Source organism: Bubalus kerabau, chromosome 5 (assembly GCF_029407905.1).
Source record: "Bubalus kerabau isolate K-KA32 ecotype Philippines breed swamp buffalo chromosome 5, PCC_UOA_SB_1v2, whole genome shotgun sequence".
NCBI lineage: Eukaryota > Metazoa > Chordata > Mammalia > Artiodactyla > Bovidae > Bubalus > Bubalus kerabau.
The window spans coordinates 71,086,057-71,104,432 of NC_073628.1; the positions used below are offsets into that span (position 1 = coordinate 71,086,057).

General features: G+C 37.2%; 1 long non-coding RNA gene across 1 annotated transcript; it reads left to right on the forward strand.

The window, feature by feature from the left end:
- Positions 1-476: 476 nt before the first annotated feature.
- LOC129653917 (uncharacterized) lies at positions 477-7,676 on the forward strand. Its single transcript, XR_008715277.1, has 3 exons — positions 477-624; positions 3,566-3,618; positions 7,476-7,676. It is a non-coding gene; the product is annotated as an uncharacterized LOC129653917 (long non-coding RNA).
- Positions 7,677-18,376: the final 10,700 nt, after the last annotated feature.

Here is an 18,376-nt window from a genome sequence, read left to right on the forward strand (position 1 = left end):
ATCTTCCACCTCACTTATCCTATCTTCTGCCACAGTTATTCTACTGTTGTTTCCCTCCAGAGTGTTTTTGATCTCAGTTATTGCATTATTCATTATTGATTGACTTTTTTATTTCTTTTAGGTTCTTGTTAAACATTTCTTGCATCTTCTCAATCCTTGTCTATAGTCTCTTTATCTGTAACTCCATTTTGTTTTCAAGATTTTGGATCATCTTTACTATCATTATTTGAATTCCTTTTCAGGTATACTCCCTATCTCGCCCTCTTTTGTTTGGTTTGGTGAGCATTTATCATGTTCCTTTACCTGCTGAGTATTTCTCTGCCTTTTCATCTTGTTTAGATTGTTGTGTTTGTGGTGACCTTTCTGTATTCTGGAAGTCTGTGGTTCCTCTTTATTGTGGAGGTTCCTCCCTGTAGGTGGGGTTGGACAAGTGGCTTATCAAGGTTTCCTAGTTAGGCAAGCTTGCATCAGTATTCTGTTGGGTGGAGCTGGATTTCTTCTCTCTGGAGTGCAATGAAGTGTCCATTAGTGAATTTTGAGGAGTCTATGGATTTGGTGTGACTTTGGGCAGCCTGTTTATTAAAGCTCAAGGCTATGTTCCTGCATTGCTGGAGATTTCCTGTGGTATGTCTTGCTCTGGAATTTGTTGGCTCTTGGGTGGAGCTTGGTTTCAGTATAGGTATGGAGGCTTTTGGATGAGCTCTTATCAATTAATGTTCGTTGTAGTCAGGAGTTTTCTGGTGTTCTCAGGTTTTGGATTTAAGCCTCCTGCCTCATGTTTTCAGTCTTATTCTTACAGTTGCCTCAAGACTTCTCCATCCATACAACACTTATGATAAAACATCTAAGTTAATGGAGAAATTATTCTACATAGTGAAGGACACCCAGAAAGGTTCACCGAGTTACATGGAGAAGAGAAAAAGGAGGAGGGAAATAGAGGAGACCAGGAGGAGAAGAGGGGGAATCAAAAGGGGGGAGAGCAATCTAGCCAGTAATCAAATACCTATGTGTTCTCCATAGCCTGGAACACCCAGAGAGGTTCATGAAGTTACATAGAGAACAGAGGGAGGAAGGAGATAGAGGTGACCAGGAGGAGAAGAGGGGGAGTCACAAGGAGAGAGACAGATCTAGCCAGTAATCGGTTCCCTAAGTGTCTCCACAGCCTGGAATACACAAAGAGATTTACAGAGTTGGGTAGAGAAGGGGGAGGGAGGAGATAGAGGTGACCTAGGGGAAAAAAAGGAGAGTCAAAAGGGTGAGAGGGCAATCAAGCCAGTAATCACTCCTAAGTAAAAATGAGTACTGAAGATTGGGTTCTTAAAGATACAAAATTGATAACAAATACCAAAAAGCAAAGATTAAAAATATAGAGTAGAGGTTCAACTCTGAAAAATACAATATTAAAAAACAAAACAAAATCACAACAACTATAAAAAATATATATGAAATTTGCTTTAAAAATAGGGTCTTTTGTCCCCAAGGTAATAGACAGTTATAAAAATGAAAATTAAAGGAATAATAAAGGACTTAAAAGTTAAAAAAAAAAATGATAATAGTAAAAATATTGTAGAAAGTGATGGCACTCCACTCCAGTACTCTTGCCTGGAAAATCCCACGGATGGAGGAGCCTGGTGGGCTGCAGTCCATGGAGTCGCCAAGAGTCAGACAAGACTGAGCGACTTCACTTTCACTTTTCATTTTTCATCCATTGAAGGAAATGGCAACCCACTCCAGTGTTCTTGCCTGGAGAATCCCAGGGACGGGGGAGCCGGTGGGCTGCGGTCTATGGGGTTGCACAGAGTCGGACATGACTGAAGCGACTCAGCAGCAGCAGTAAAAATATATCTAGGAATTTCTCTGGAGCTGTTGTGGGCAGTGTGGGGTCAGTTCAGTTTCAGATAGTTCCTTGTTCCAGCTTATACTTCTCAAGGTGTACAGGCCCCTTCCAATGTAGTTGGTGCTAACTACAGGGTTTTAATCTGTTGCACCTGTCACTTCCAAAGCAGGTCCCTCTGTTTATTTTGGCTTCTTCTGTTTGCAAGTATCTTCAGTGTCTAATTTCTGCCTGACACAAGGGGGCAAAAGTGGTCACTTATTTAGGCTCACTTGTTCAGTTTTGCTGTGGGGAGGGAGGGCCACCACAAACAAATATCACTGGTATGTGGGGGAAGTTCTCACAATTGCTGGGTCACACTGGGTTTGCCCCTGCTCACGGTGTATGTACTTTCCTGGCCTATACTGCTCAGGGTCCAGGTTACTTTACAGGGGACTGTCTAAAGCAAGCTCTGGGTTGCATGCACTTCCCAGGTCTAAGCCACTCAGGTTCAGGTTCTTGGGTACTCCACAAAGGTACAGACTTGGTAGGGCCTGCATTTTGTCCCCTTCCCAGGTCTGAGCAGCTCAGGTGACCCAGTGCTTGGTGAGCGCACTCTCCCCAGGTTGGGTGGTGTGTCTTATCACCTTGCCGGTCCCAGCCACTCTGTTTCCTGGGTGCTCAGTGGAGGCGCCATCTCAAGTGGGCCATGTGTCTCTCCTGGGGAACTGATCTCTGACTGCAACCCTCCCAGCAGATGTCAACCATCCAGGATCCCAGGAAGACTTAGTTAACAACTGGGAGCCTGCTAACAGTTTGGTAGGGAATGCCATCTCTGGGGCTGAGATTACCACTTTCCAGCTCTGGCTGTTGCCCGCCTGCCTCTCTGCCTCTGGCGGGTGGTAGGCCAGTTCACAGCTGGCTAGCTCTCCTCTGGTATTTGCTCAGTCCTTCGTTCTGTGAGCAGCCCAGCAGTGCCTTAGGTCAGAGCTTTTCACGGGAAAGTTCCTTCTCTCTCTCTCTCTCTCTCTCTCTCTCTCTTTTCTCTCTCTGTCTATCCCACAGTTTGGGTTGCTATCTCACGTTAGCTCCCTCAGATTATCCTCAGGGCATTCAGGCCTGGTCCTTACCCTAAGCAATGCAGCCCATGCCTTCCTGTTCAGCCCCTGCTTGCTGCTGGTGGAAGCAAGCATCTAGGCTACTTCTCCACTGGGATTTGCAGTTAGGCATGTAATATGTGGGTTTTATTTAGTTATTTATTTTTCCTCCTGGTTATGTTGCCCTCTGAGATTCCAAAACTCCCCACAGACCCACCAGTGAGAGGATTTCGTGGTGTTTGGAAACTTCTCCTCTTTCAGGACTCCCTCCCTGGGATGGGTCTACATCCCTATCTGTTTTGTCTCTCTTTTTATCTTTTATATTTTGTCCTAACTCCTTTCAGAGACAATGGGCTGCCTTTCTGGGTGCCTGGTGTCCTCTGCCAGCGTTCAGAAGTTGTTTTGTGGAATTTGCTCAGCATTCAAATGATCTTTTAATGAATTTGTGGGGGAGAAAGCAGTCTCCCCATCCTATTCCTCCACCATCTTAGGACCACCCCTTTCACAATTCAATTTGATTAAAAGAAATAAAGAGGTGTACTATCAAGCCATGAAAATACATAAAGAATCTTAAATGCATAGAAATGCTAAGAAAAAGGAGCCAGTGTGAAAGACCTACATGTTGTATGATTCCTCTTTATGCCATTCTTTACAGGGAAAAGCCATAACAATGTAGAAGATCAGGATCTTCCAGGAGTTCAAGAGGAGGTAGGTAGGGATGAGTACATGGAGCATGGGGAGTTTTAGGGCACTGAATCTCTTCTGTGTAACACTGTGATGGTGGATACATGACATCGTGTGTCTGGCTCAACCATAGAATGTATAACACAAACAGTGAACACTTACATAAATGATAGATTTTAACTAATAATGATGGATGAGTATTGGTACATCACTTGTACTAAATTACCCACAATTATGTAATATTTTAATGATAGAAGCAATTGTGTGTGAAGGTGGATATATATGGAAACATTCTGTGCAGCTTTTCTATAAACCTCAGTTCAGTCATTCAGTCATGTCTGACTCTTTGCGACCCCATGGACTACAGCATGTCAGGCCTCCCTGTTCATCGCCAAATCCTGAAGCTTACTCAAACTCATCTCCATTGAGTCTGTAATGCCAACCAACCACCGCATCCTCTGTCATCCCCTTCTCCTCCTGCCTTCAATCTTTCGCAGAATCAGGGTCTTTTCTAATGAGTCAGTTCTTTGCATCAGGTGGCCAAAGTATTGGAGTTTCAGCATTAGTCCTGTCAATGAATATTCAGGACTGATTTCCTTTAGGATGGACTGGTTGGATCTCCTTGCAGTCCAAGGGACTCTCAAGAGTCTTCTCTGACACCACAGTTCAAAAGCATCAATTCTTCAGTACACAGCTTTCTTTATAGCCCAACTCTCATATTCATACATGACTACTGGAAAAACCATAGCTTTGACTAGACAGACCTTCGTTGACAAAGCAATGTCTCTGCTTTTTAATATGCTGTCTAGATCAGTTGTAACCTTTCTTCCAAGGAGCAAGTGTCTTTTAATTTTATGGCTGCAGTCACTATCTGCAGTGATTTTGGAGCCCCCAAAAATGAAGTTTGTCTCTATTTCCACTGTTTCTCCATCTATTTGCCATGAATCCTAAGCTTCTCTAAAGCTAAACTCTATCAAAATGTATTGTTTAATCTTAACATCTGGGGGTCTTTTCCTGTTATAAAGTGTTATATCTACATGAAAATATATAGTAAATTGCTTTCTGAAAATAAGTTATTAAAAAAAAAACTTTTAAAGAAGTTATTTAAATAAAATAAATGTTAATTTAAAAGATTGGGGATATGTTACTTTGCAACTGTTTTGTGTTTGTATGTTCTTATAAATATTTTAAAATATTTTTCTTCCTGTATTTCTGCCATTCAGGCTCTACCAACAGTAAGAAATATGTTGTAAAGCCTTGGAACTTTCTTCATTTGTGCATTTGTCTGTGTGCATTTGTAGTGTGCAAGTACTCTTCTCATGAACCTGACACCTATTAAACAGTGGTTATTTCAAGCAGAATTTAATGCTTTATTTCCAAAGTAGTTGAATTAATCTTTCATTTAACAAAAGTTGGAATAAAATACTATGGACTAATATTAATTATGGCAATCACTCACAAACATTTTGGTTTTAAATATATGTAGTGTTAATTGTATAAGAGAAACCATAGTTGATCAAAGGAAGTTCACATTTAAAAACAAAATACGGTGTTACCAGCATTAACCAAACCAGAATTTGACTTGTAGACTCTGTATCTAGGTGAAACTCTTCTAGCATAGAAATTACAAGTATTCACTAATCTTCAAGTAAGCTTTGCTATAGAACAACTATGGTGGTAAAAACCTATTATTGCCCAAAATTATAACCCATTCAAAGAGCAGTCCATTATTGTTTCCTTAATGTGAATTTAATGATGTTAGAAATAAATAAAAATTGATCTACATTCTTCCTTCTGGTTTATAATATTGTTGTACATGATGTCATATTTCCTAGATTTTCTCTTTTCTTAAAGTCTTGGACAAAGTTAGGAAAAATAAAAAGTTCCCCTACAATAAGTATAAATACTGGGTAGAATGCCAAGCTTCCATTTAACTCATATTTAAGTTGCATCCTTGGAAACAACAAGGGATTGTAAACCATCTGCATTTTAATTTCATTTTTAAGGCAGCTTTCTTTGGATAACAAAACTCCAGAGAGAACTTTGTATGAATTCCTTCAGTGGCTCTGACCTGTACCATATCCTCTTTATGATCTTTTAGGTATGCTCAAGAAATTGATTGAGTTCCACAGAAAAGAGACAATTTTACAAATTATTCATAAAAATGCTAAGTTTGCTTTGTATTATTCTGGTTGGCGAATTGTGAGACAAGGCAAATAAAGTATCTGCATTGATTTCTGAAATATGTGATCTTAGGTGAGGTTTAACTCAATTTCAGTGCTCTTTTCTTATCTCAAGTATACCTTAAATCAGGTATTGGCGTCACTGACAGAAGTAACAATATTTTCCTGCTAAACTCATTGTCTGGAAGGGCTCATATTCCTTGGAGCAAAACTAAGCTCAATGGCGATGTTCTTGATAATATTTTATAACTTTTGCTTTGTGATTCATTAGTTAAACATTTGAAACCAGCTGTTGAGGAAAAAAAAAACTTCCTTTACATCAAAGATTTCAGGGCTCACATTTTTTTTGCTGTTGTTGAACAAGTTGACAGTTTTGAGACTGCTTATGAGATGAGTCAGCAAATCAGGGAATTAGGCATCTGGAGCCAAAGAGTAGAAAGTTCCTACCTGATATCTCTTAAAATAGTCATTTTTAAGCTGAATTTGAAAAAACAGTCTATCCTGGACAAAATTCAAGATGAGAGGGTATGTTACAATGCATTTAATTTATAACCAATGGTTGTTAAACAGTGTGCTCTTCAAACTTTATAGACTGTCTTCTGGATAAACATCCTTAACGTGTGAGGTTATGGTTCATATGAAATGGAATGTATCTTTTCCTCCCTTTCACTTCTAACATAACTGTGGTGAAGTTAATATGTATTATTAGATATAAACATTTTGTTGCACCTGTAGGGTTGTCACTAATACTTCTCATATATAAACTTCGAACTCTCAGAAATGAAGAAAAAGTACATTCTAAAGAGACCAATTCTGGTTGTATAGAAAACATATTGAAAAACATAATTAAGGAGACTGACAGGTAAAACAGCAGGTAGCCAGTAAAGTTCAAGTAATATAACATGTACCATAATCAATAATGGAGAAGGCAATGGCACCCCACTCCAGTACTCTTGCCTGGAAAATCCCATGGATGGAGGAGCCTGGTAGGCTGCAGTCCATGGGGTCGCTAGGAGTCGGACACGACTGAGCGACTTCACTTTCACTTTTCACTTTCACGCATTGGAGAAGGAAATGGCAAGCCACTCCAGTGTTCTTGCCAGGAGAATCCCAGGGACGGGGAAGCCTAGTGGGCTGCCGTCTATGGGGTCGCACAGAGTCAGACACGACTGAAGCGACTTAGCAGCAGCAGCAGCAGCATAATCAATACTCTTCAAGATGGAACTATGTCTTTTGATGTTAATTCTAGTTAAGATTTTAGGATAAATTTCTCTATTGTTTAATCAAGAGGAAAAATGAATTTAGCAGCTATGTTACTCATTCGGACAGGTCATAGGTTTAGTTTACTGTATTTAAAAAACAAACCTATTTTCTCTTGACTCATACTATCATTTGATTACAGCAATGTTGAAAATATATTTTTTTCTCAGAAAAACATAAATACAGATATAGGAAATAAAATTATTTTATTAAATTATCTTAAACTGGCATTCCATTCCTTTATTTTTTCCCCAATGTTATAACAGCTGTAGTTATTGTTAATATACTAATCATGGATAGTTCATGACAACATGGAATTTCATGGGGCTATAACTCTCAATATTTACATAAAATTCTTATATCCAAAAAAATGCACCTTTTTTAAATTTAATTTTATTTTTTGTTTTTGTTTTATTTTATTTTATTTTTAAACTTTAGATAGTTTTGGAAGTTTTGGCCACAGTAATCAGAGCAGAAAAAGAAATAAAAGGAATCCAAATTGGAAAAGAAGAAGTAAAACTCTCCCTATTTGCAGATGACATGATCGTCTACATAGAAAACCATAAAGACTCCACCAGAAAATTACTAGAACTAATCAATGATTATAGTAAAGTTGTAGGATATAAAATCAACACACAGAAATCCCTTGCATTCCTATACACTAATAATGAGAAAACAGAAAGAGAAATTAAGGAAACAATTCCATTCACCATTGCAACGGAAAGAATAAAATACTTAGGAATATATCTACCTAAAGAAACTAAAGACCTATACATAGAAAACTATAAAACACTGGTGAAAGAAATCAAAGAGGACACTAATAGATGGAGAAATATACCATGTTCATGGATTGGAAGAATCAATATAATGAAAATGAGTATACTACCCAAAGCAATTTATAGATTCAATGCAATCCCTATCAAGCTACCAACGGTGTTCTTCACAGAGCTAGAACAAATAATTTCACAATTTGTATGGAAATACAAAAAACCTCGAATAGCCAAAGCGATCTTGAGAAAGAAGAATGGAACTGGAGGAATCAACCTACCTGACTTCAGGCTCTACTACAAAGCCACAGTTATCAAGACAGTATGGTACTGGCACAAAGACAGAAATATAGATCAATGGAACAAAATAGAAAGCCCAGAGATAAATCCACGCACATATGGACACCTTATCTTTGACAAAGGAGGCAAGAATATACAATGGATTAAAGACAATCTCTTTAAGAAGTGGTGCTGGGAAAACAGGTCAACCACTTGTAAGAGAATGAAACTAGAACACTTTCTAACACCAGACACAAAAATAAACTCAAAATGGATTAAAGATCTCAACGTAAGACCAGAAACTATAAAACTCCTAGAGGAGAATATAGGCAAAACACTCTCTGACATACATCACAGCAGGATCCTCTATGACCCACCTCCCAGAATATTGGAAATAAAAGCAAAAATAAACAAATGGGACCTAATTAAACTTAAAAGCTTCTGCACAACAAAGGAAACTATTAGCAAGGTGAAAAGACAGCCTTCATAATGGGAGAAAATAATAGCAAATGAAGCAACTGACAAACAACTAATCTCAAAAATATACAAGCAACTCCTACAGCTCAACTCCAGAAAATGGACCTTATGTTAAAAATAAAAGCAGAAAGATTAATGCAATTTTACTGAAAACTAACTTTCACTGAATACATTATATATGCATACTGTTTATTTCTTAAAATTCCATGAGATATTTCCCTCATGTTACAGATAAGAAAGCTATTTAAAGAGTTTAGGTAATTAGCTTAAAAATTTGCAAAACCAAGATTCACGTCTGCTCTGCCTCACCCAAGGGTGTGCTTGTAAGTATTTTGTGACACTGCCTTCCAGAAAGTCCATTTACACAAAAATAATAAAATCAAAGGATTTAGTGATATCATTACAAAGTGTTCTCAATGACCATTAGATATTTGCAACTTGAGTTTTTTGTCATTATTAAAACAACCTTCATTTACAAGGAAGTAACTCCCTCTCATTTAGTAATTTGATACCTGTAATAATAAGTTTCAGATACTATTTAAAGAAAACAAAAATGTCCCCCCGAGTAAAACAAACCTCAGTATCAGTGGCGCTCCAGATGTTCAGTGTTCTCATCCTTGCCCCATGAGTGTGCCCAGCTTTTGCAGCTGTGGAGTTGAAATATGAGTTGGCACCTAACCATGCCCAATACAGAATGCTGCATTAATAGGAACTACATTGTATTCAGAACCTTCTCATTGGTAATTTAGGAGAGTTGCTTTTACACAAGACATATGGTTAGCTTATAATTTTTCCTATTGTGTATAAGCTCAAACTACCACACAATTGCACTCATCTCACACGCTAGTAAAGTAATGCTTAAAATTCTCCAACCCAGGCTTCAGCAATATGTGAACCATGAACTTCCTGATGTTCAAGCTGGTTTTAGAAAAGGCAGAAGAACCAGAGATCAAATTGCCAACATCCTCTGGTTCAAGGAAAAAGCAAGAGAGTTCCAGAAAAACATCTATTTCTGCTTTATTGACTATGCCAAAGCCTTTGACTGTGTGGATCACAATAAACTGTGGAAAATTCTGAAAGAGATGGGAAGACCAGACCACCTGAGCTGCCTCTTGAGAAATTTGTATGCGGGTCAGGAAGCAACAGTTAGAACTGGACATGGAACAGCAGACTGGTTCCAAATAAGAAAGGGAGTATGTCAAGGCTGTATATTGTCACCCTGTTTATTTAACATATATGCAGAGTACATCATGAGAAACGCTGGACTGGGAGAAACACAAGCTGGAATCAAGATTGCCAGGAGAAATATCAATTACCTCAGATATGCAGATGATACCACCCTTATGGCAGAAAGTGAAGAGGAACTAAAAAGCCTCTTGATGAAGGTAAAGTGGAGTGTGAAAAAGTTGGCTTAAAGCTTAACATTCAGAAAACGAAGATCATGGCATCTGGTCCCATGACTTCATGGGAAATAGATGGGGAAACAGTGGAAACAGTGTCAGACTTTATTTTGGGGGGGCTCCAAAATCATTGCAGATGGTGACTGCAGCCATGAAATTAAAAGACGCTTACTCCTTGGAAGGAAAGTTATGACCAACCTAGATAGCATATTCAAAAGCAGAGACATTACTTTGCCAACAAAGGTCTGTCTAGTCAAGGCTATGGTTTTTTCAGTGGTCATGTATGGATGTGAGAGTTGGACTGTGAAGAAAGCTGAGTGCCGAAGACTTGATGCTTTTGAACAGTGGTGTTGGAGAAGATTCTTGAGAGTCCCTTAGACTGCAAAGAGATCCAACCAGTCTATTCTGAAGGAGATCAGCCCTGGGATTTCTTTGGAAGGAATGATGCTAAAGCTGAAACTCCAGTACTTTGGCCACCTCATGGGAAGAGTTGACTCATTGGAAAAGACTCTAATGCTGGGAGGGATTGGGGGCAAGAGGAGAAGGGGACAACAGAGGATGAGACGGCTGGATGGCATCACTGACTCGATGGGCGTGAGTCTCAGTGAACTCCGGGAGTTGGTGATGGACAGGGAGGCCTGGCATGCTGCGATTCATGGGGTTGCAAGAGTCAGACATGACTTAGCGACTGATCTGATCTGATAAGATCAAGTAAGTTACTTCTCTTAACTTTTGTAACAGTACAGCAATTAGGCACACTCGACCTGCAGGAAAAGTCTAAAAAGACTTTCAACCCATTCCTTCCTCCATGGCTTAAGAAAATCTATTTTTCTCTTCTTGGGATAGTCAGAGTAGATCAGAGAGTCTGTGCATAAAGAAAATAAATCTTGGTTCCCTAAGGGAAATATCACTATATGGGATGAGATTGCCTGAATTAGTAGTTCAGGCTCAAGGCAAGAGCCTAGGCATTCATTGGGTTGCCTGTTACCAGCGCAGAGTTCAATTCAAAGTCTTTCTGCTGAATCCAGCAGGCTCTATGCTCTTAAGAAGTACAGAGCATGTTCTTCTGAAGTAATGAGTATAAACATGCAGGCTTTGGTTGGACATGATCAGTAAGAGTGTTGCTACATCTGTGCATAAGTATTCATTGTTGTATGTAGTTTTGTCTTTAATACAAATGTGTTGTGGCAGCAACACATGTAAAACTGTCCAGATTTCTGAATTTGGAACAATTTGATGTAACAAAATGAAGTAAGGTCCAGATAATTTCAAGACAAAAAAAATTAGATTGCCTATTCTTGAGGCAGTTGGAAACCTGGAAATTAGAAAGATTTGTATTGATTTATATTTTGCAATTAAATAAACAAAGATGTCAAGCATTTTTTTAAAAGCTGAAACCAGTATCTAATTTCCTATTGTTAAACTAGCCATGTTTACTGTATTTCCAGGTAGAATCAATGGGGTTTTATGTTAATATTTTATGTTAATATTTCATATAAATATTTTTAAAAATAAATAAAAATAAGAATAATAAGTGTAAGCTCTGCACTTACAAGATATTTTCTACATCTTTCTTACACTTTCTATTGAGTCCATTGTCAAAAGAAATCTGTCCTTAGAGTAATTGAAAACTGCTCCATATTGTCAATGGAAGATATACAGGAATACACTTTGATTACAGTAACTTATATATATCTTTTGCTACTTCTGAATAAAGCTATAAGGTAATCACAGAACTGACCATTTCCATCATAGTAAAACAAGGTAGAGGAATGCTAATTAGAATAATGTCCTTTTATGACCAAACATTATATGATTATATGTCCTTTAATTCGCTTTAACATTTTTTTGCAGTAAGATTTCCATATTAAGGAATTCTAATAGTACTTCTTACCAAAATGCCATATTTACTCCTCAAGAGATAAAAGTTCTGCTTCCCACTATTTATAATTTGATCAAGGAAGCAAGTGGTCAATAGAAGCATTGTCAAATTTTAAGCCATTAATAATACTGGTATTTCACAAATACCAGGAATTTATACTGCACCCTAACAGCGCATATGTAGGTTTAATAGAACCCTTTGGTGAGTCTTCCGGTCTCAGGAGGATATAGATAGATAATATTTGGTGCTAAGTTCTGAGCTCTGCACTTACAAGATATTTTCTATATCTTTCTTACACTTTCTATTGAGTCCATTGTCAAAAGAAATCTGTCCTTAGAGTAATTGAAAACTGCTCCATATTGTTGATGGAAGATATACAGGAATACACTTTGATTACAGTAACAGACATTTTTCTCTTTTACCATCATATTGAACTGTCAGACATTTTTCTCTTTTACTATCACATTGAACTGTGAATATAAATGATTTGTCAACTGTTGACAAGCAGATAATTGGTGTAGTTTGTTCAACTGAAATTATGTCTATTCTTTAGATCTTCTGCATGGTCAAAGATACTACTACCATAAGTCACATTTCAATGGAAATTTGACAGCCTTACAAGGTCTTCTGAATTCTAATCAGAATTTGTTTTCCTTCATTGCTATATATTGTTTACTAAAAGCAAAAATCACACATCTAGCAGTATTGCCAGGATAACAATTTATTCGATCAATGGTTTAGGAATCATTTGATAAGTACACTGCGCATTTAATTATTTTGACTTCACTTAGATAATAGTCTTAAAGAATAATTTAAATACAACAGACTGCATTACCTAAATTTTCATGTGTTGGAAAGCTTTCAGTGTTTCAAATGAACACATGTTTGGGCTGTTCAAGACATCAGTACAAAGGATCCTAGTGAAACCAGTCTCCAAAGCTACTATAAAGTTGCTAATATAATGCTATATAATACAAATGTAGTAATAATAAACTCATTTTTAAATCCTACAAACTATTGCGAATTTCTAAATTTCTACAGGTTAGTCCAAAAGAATGACAATCCTAGTTTTCAGGAGAAATATGAACACCAGAGAGGGGATTCCATGGTGGCTCAGATGGTAAAGAATCTGCCTGCAATACTGGGGACCCAGGTTCAGACCCTGGATTGGGAAGATCCCCTGGAGAAGGAAATACCGAATCCAGTATTCTAGCCTGGAGAATTCCATAGAGAGAGGAGCCTGGCGGGCTACAGTAGTCCATGGGGTCACAAGAGTCAGACACAACTTAGCAATTAATAATTTGAATGCATTTAGGAATTCCTATTTGGTTAAGTTGGTGAAAATCAGCATAGAGAATTTAAGTGGTTTGTTAAAAATAAGATTCTTATTTTAATAGATTCTATAACAGACTATTGAATTGAAACAAATAACTTGATTAAAAAGTTTAGTTAAATTATCCTTTAATTGGTTGCAAAATTTTATTAAACCCAAGCTATTATTGTTGTTTGCAAGCAGTGCCCCAAATCTGTGTTGGCTGCTGTATATCCTGTATTTTTTTAAACAAAGTTAGTTCTATTCTTTGTATTCTGCTTATATAAAGAAAATTTTTATTTAGAGTTTCCTTTTGTCTAATTACAGATTTTTGAGGCATATTACATAAAATATTATTGTTAGGGCCAAGAAAGTCTTAGTTTTTTAACAGGCATTTTATTTTCAAAATTCCAAGTTTTCATAAGAAAATTACCAGCATATTGCAAGAGCATTAATTAAGCTATCAGGATTTATCTGACTGAGATTTTAAAAGATGTTGTTCTAAATGTTGGTGTGGACTCATTGTTTATAAGCTGTTATTATTTTATAAAATATAACATTTCCTTATTCAAAATTATAGATTTTTTCATGTCTCTGTAATCTGCTTTTATTTTTTCTCTTTAAATTACAGTATCTAAAACTATATTGGGACTGTTAATCATATGTCAGAAAAAAAGAACATTAAACAAAAACTGAACTTATATATGAATATGTATGAATAGAATGACAATACGTAGACTCTAAAAATGTCAGTGCAAGTAATCTTAAAAATCAATGGGAAAATGATAATTGCTCTGTGACCCTTTTGTTTGTTTTAGTTGTTAAAACACTAAAAACTCTCTAACAGATGGGGAAAAGCTCTTTAACTGCTGGTCAAATATATAGAATTTTTTTTAAAGCCCAGTACAGCTAATGGGTATTTAGAATATTATAATACTAAACATTAGAAATATTGAGTATTAGATAGAGTATTACTTTTCTTTCTTTTTTTTTTTTTTTATCTTATCAGGTCTGAAAAATACTCTCCTTTTCTCACCATAAGATTTATGAAACATAGTATCTTTCTATGCTTTGATGAATTATGATTCCTTCCTAAGTTTGGATAAGCTTTCAACAATTTACCCTTTGCAGTTTTAAATGTCATGAAATATCTCTCAGTTCCTTTAATGAGAAGTTTTTGACAGTGTTACTTCCTCTGGAACATTTTCATCTTTTTGTCACAATCATTTTTCTCATTTATTTTGATAATGTTTCCCAGACTAAGTTTCTCTGTATGCATATGTAGTCTCTGTAGAATGACAACTGTGTCAACATTCCCATGGTCAGCTACTTCTTCTATAAGAAGAAATATTTCTTCTATTGCTTCATATACCTTCAATTTAAATTTGACATCCAGCATTATCACTTGTATTTGCTGCAGTTTAATCTTTTTTGGATAACTCTCTCTTTTGATTATCCATTTTTCTAAAATTACACATGAGTTAAGCACTGGGTATATAACCAGCAATAACTGATTATGAATACAACTTTGCTGTCTGTGCAAGACTTCAGAAAAACAAATGAACCAAACAACATACTGCCAAAAATAGAATTTGGACTATTATAGAAGGTAGGAAACAAGAGATTAGAGAAAAGGCAGGGAAGGATATGGTTACAATTTATGCTATGAGTTTTGGGCATGAATAGTGCCCAAGAAAAACAATAGTGGTTGTTGTTCAGCCACTCAGTCGTGTCTGACTGCAAAGCCATGAACTGCAGCATGTCAGGCTTCCCTGTCCTTCACTATCTTCTGGAGTTCTCAAAATCATGTCCCTTGAATCGATGATGCCATCCAACCATCTCATCCTCTGTTGCACTCTTCTCCTCCTGCCCTCAACCTTTCCCAACATCAGGGACTTTTCCAATGAATTGGCTCTTTGCATCAGGTGGCCAAGGTATTGAAGCTTAAGCTTTACCTTCCAATGAGTATTCAGGGTTGATTTCCCTTAGGATTGACTGGTTTGATCTCCTTGTTGTCCACGGAAATCAAAGCGTCTTCTCCAGCACCACAGTTCAAAAGCATCAATTCTTCAGTGCTCAGGTGGGAATTCCTTGGTGGCTTAGATGGTAAAGCTTCTATCTACAATGTCGGAGACCTGGGTTTGATCCCAGGGTTGGGAAGATCCCCTAGAGAAGGAAATGGCAATTCACTCCAGATCTATTGCCTGGAAAATCCCATGGACAGAGGAACCTGGTAAGCCCCAGTCCATGGGGTCGCAAAGAGTCAGACATGACTAAGCAACTTCACTTTCCTTTTCACTTTAGCCTTTTTTTTATGGTCCAAATATCTCATCCATAAAAACATAGCTTTGACTATACAGACAGACCTTTATGAGTCAGCTTTTTTATTTTATTATTTCACATTCATCAGGAGGCTCTTTAGTTCTTTGCCTTTTGCTATAAGGGTGGTGTTATCTGCATATTTGAGGTTGTTGATATTTCTCCCAACAATATTGATTCCAGCTTGACTTCACCTAGCCTAGCATTTCACATGATGCACTCTGTATAAAAGCTGAATAGTGTGTGAAAGTCACTCATTCGTGTCCAACTCTTTGAGATCCCATGATCTATACAGTCCAGAATACTGGAGTGGGTAGCCATACCATTCTCTAGGGGATCTTCCCAACCCAAGGATTGAACCCAGGTCTCCCACATTGCAGGCAGATTCTTACCAACTGAGCCACCACAGAAGCCCATAAGTTAAATAAGCAGGTTACAATATATAGCCTTGAGGTAGCCCTTCCCCAATTTTGAACCAGTCCTTTCCATGTCCAGTTCCAACTGTTGTTTCTTGACCTTATATAGGTTTCTCAGGAGACAGGTATGGCAGTCTGTTATTCTTATCTCTTTAAGAATTTTCCACAGTTTGTTGTGATCCATACAGTTAAAGGCTTTGGCATAGTCAATAAAGCAGAAGTAGATACTTCTTTTGGAACTCTCTTGCTTTCTAAATGATCCAACAGATGTTGGCAATTTGGTCTCTGATTCCTCTGCTTTTATAAATCCAGCTTGAACACCCAGAGGTTCACAGTTCACATACTGTTGAAGCCTGGCTTAGAAAATTTTGAGCATTACTGTGCTAGCGTGTGAAATGAATGTAATTGTGCAGTAGTTTGAACATTCTTCAGCAGTGCCTTTCTTTGGGATTGGCATGAAAACTGACCTTTTCCAATCCTGTGGCCACTGCTAAATTTTACAAATTTTATGGTATATTGAGTGTAACCAGAGATCAAATTGCCAACATCCACTTGGTCATGGAGAAAGGAAGAGAGTTTCAGAAAAACATCTATTTCTGCTTTATTAACTATGCCAAAGCCTTTGACTGTGTGGATCACAATAAACTGTTTAAAATTCTGAAAGAGATGGGAATACCAGACCACATGACCTGCCTCTTGAGAAACCTATATGCAGGTCAGGAAGCAACACGTAGAACTGGACTTAGTCAAGAAACAAAGGGAAAAAAAATCAAATCAATAAAATTAGAAATGAAAATGGAGAGATCACAACAGACAACACAGAAATTCAAAGGATCATAAGAGACTACCATCAGCAATTATATGCCAATAAAATGGACAACTTGGAAGAAATGGACAAATTCTTAGAAAAGTACAACTTTCCAAAACTGAACCAAGAAGAAATAGAAAATCTTAACAGACCCATCACAAGCACGGAAATTGAAACTGTAATCAGAAATCCTCCAGCAAACAAAAGCCCAGGTCCAGATGGCTTCACAGCTGAATTCTACCAAAAATTTAGAGAAGAGCTAACACCTATCCTACTCAAACTCTTCCAGAAAATTGCAGAGGAAGATAAACTTCCAAACTCATTCTATGAGGCCACCATCACCCTAACACCAAAACCTGACAAAGATGCCACAAAAAAAGAAAACTACAGGCCAATATCACTGATGAACATAGATGCAAAAAGCCTAACCAAAATTCTAGCAATCAGAATCCAACAACACATTAAAAAGATCATACACCATGACCAAGTGGGCTTTATCCCAGGGATGCAAGGATTCTTCAATATTTGCAAATCAGTCAATGTACACCGCATTAACAAATTGAAAAATAAAAGCCATATGATTATCTCAATAAATGCAGAGAAAGCCTTTGACAAAATTCAACATCCATTTACGATAAAAAAAAAAATCTCCAGAAAGCAGGAATAGAAGGAACATACCTCAACGTAATAAAAGCTATATATGACAAACCCACAGCAAACATTATCCTCAGTGGTGAAAACTTGAAATCATTTCCCCTAATATTAGAGTCAAGACAAGGTGGCCGACTTTCACCATTACTATTCAACATAGTTTTGGAAGTTGTGGCCACAGCAATCAGAGCAGAAAAAGAAATAAAAGGAATCCAAATCAGAAAAGAAGAAGTAAAACTCTCAGTGTTTGCGGGTGACACGATCCTCTACATAGAAAATCCTAAAGACTCCACCAGAAAATTACTAGAACTAATCAATGAATATAGTAAAGTTTCAGGATACAAAATCAACACACAGAAATCCCTTGCATTCCTATACACTAATAATGAGAAAATAGAGAAATTAAGGAAACAATTCCATTCACCATTGCAACAAAAAGAATAAAATACTTAGGAATATATCTACCTAAAGAAACAAAGACCTATATATAGAAAACTATAAAACACTGGTGAAAGAAATCAAAGAGAACACTAATAGATGGAGAAATATACCATGTTCATGGATTGGAAGAATCAGTATAGTGAAAATGAGTATACTACCCAAAGCAATCTATACGTTCAATGCAATCCCTATCAAGCTACCAACGGTGTTCTTCACAGAGCTAGAACAAATAATTTCACAATTTGTATGGAAATACAAAAAACCTTAAATAGCCAAATCAATCTTGAGAAAGAAGAATGGAACTGGAGGAATCAATCTGCCTGACTTCAGGCTCTACTACAAAGCCACAGTCATCAAGACAGTATGGTACTGTCACAAAGACAGAAATATAGATCAATGTAACAAAATAGAAAGCCCAGAGATAAATCCATGCATCTATGGACACCTTATCTTTGACAAAGGAGGCAAGAATATACAATGGAGAAAAGACCATCTCTTTAACAAGTGGTGCTGGGAAAACTGGTCAACCACTTGTAAAAGAATGAAACTAGAACACTTTCTAACACCATACACAAAAATAAACTCAA